Source organism: Trichechus manatus, unplaced genomic scaffold (assembly GCF_000243295.1).
Source record: "Trichechus manatus latirostris isolate Lorelei unplaced genomic scaffold, TriManLat1.0 scaffold00362, whole genome shotgun sequence".
NCBI lineage: Eukaryota > Metazoa > Chordata > Mammalia > Sirenia > Trichechidae > Trichechus > Trichechus manatus.
The window spans coordinates 626,989-628,257 of NW_004444298.1; positions in this window are offsets into that span (position 1 = coordinate 626,989).

Genomic DNA, 1,269 nt, shown 5'->3' on the forward strand with positions numbered 1-1,269 from the left:
AAAGCCGGACTATATGAAAAAGAAAGGGACATCAGGATTGGAGGAAGACTCATTAACAACCTGCATTATGCAGATGACACAAGCTTGCTTGCTGAAAGTGAAGAGGATTTGAAGTATTTACTGATGAAGATCAAGAACACAGGCTTCAGTATGGATTACACCTCAACATAAATAAAACAAAAATCCTCACAACTGGACCAGTAAGCAATGTCATGATAAATAGAGAAAAGGTTGAAGTTGTGAAGGATTTCATTTGACGTGGATACACAATCAACACCCATGGAAACAGCAGTCAAGAAATCAAAAGACACATTACATTGGGCAAATCTGCTGCAAAACGTATGCCTGAACCAAGCCATGGTGTTTTCAATTGCCTCCTTTGCGTGCAAAAGCTAGATGATGAATCAGTAAGACCAAAGAAGAACTGATGCCTCTGAATTGTGAAGTTGACAAAGAATATTGACTATACCATGGACTACCAAAAGAACGAACACATCTGTCTTGAAAGAAGTACATCCAGAATGCTCCATAGAAGCAAAGATGGTGAAATTATGTCTCACATACTTTGGACATGTTATCAAGAGGGAACAGTTCCTAAAAAAAGACATCATGTTTGGTAAAGCAGAGGATCAGTGAAAAAGAGGAGCACTCTCAATGAGATGGATTAACACAGTGGCTGCAACAATGGGCTTATGCATAACAACGATTGTGAGGATGGCACAGAAGCGGGCACAGTTTCCTTCATTTGTACACAGGGTTACTATGAATAGGAACCCACTTGACAGAACCTAACAACAACAACAACAACAAAAAATATTGGGTCATAGAAGAAATCATGAAAATTAAAAAATTCCTAGAATCAAATGAAAATGAAAACACATTATATCCAAACCTTTTGTTACACAGCAAACACAGTACTCAGAGGGAAATTCATAGCAATAAATGCCTACATTAAACAAGAGGAAAGAGAGGACTTCCGGCAACATGGTGCTCTAGGCAGAAGCACCACGCCATCCTTCCACAGCAAAGATCCGAAAAACTAAACCAAACAGAGAAAACAGCAATCCTGAAACCCTAAACATCAGATGAAGAGACAAAGGACTCAGCCAAGAATAAGAATAGGAAACTGACAGAGAACAGAAAGCAAGGAGACATACATGCAGAGGTCCCCTATCAACTAATGCAGCATGGATCTGCCATCTTGGACTCCTATCAGAGACCAGCAAAGAGGGGGTATGAGAAAGCAGCTTCACGGAGCTTCCAGCAGGA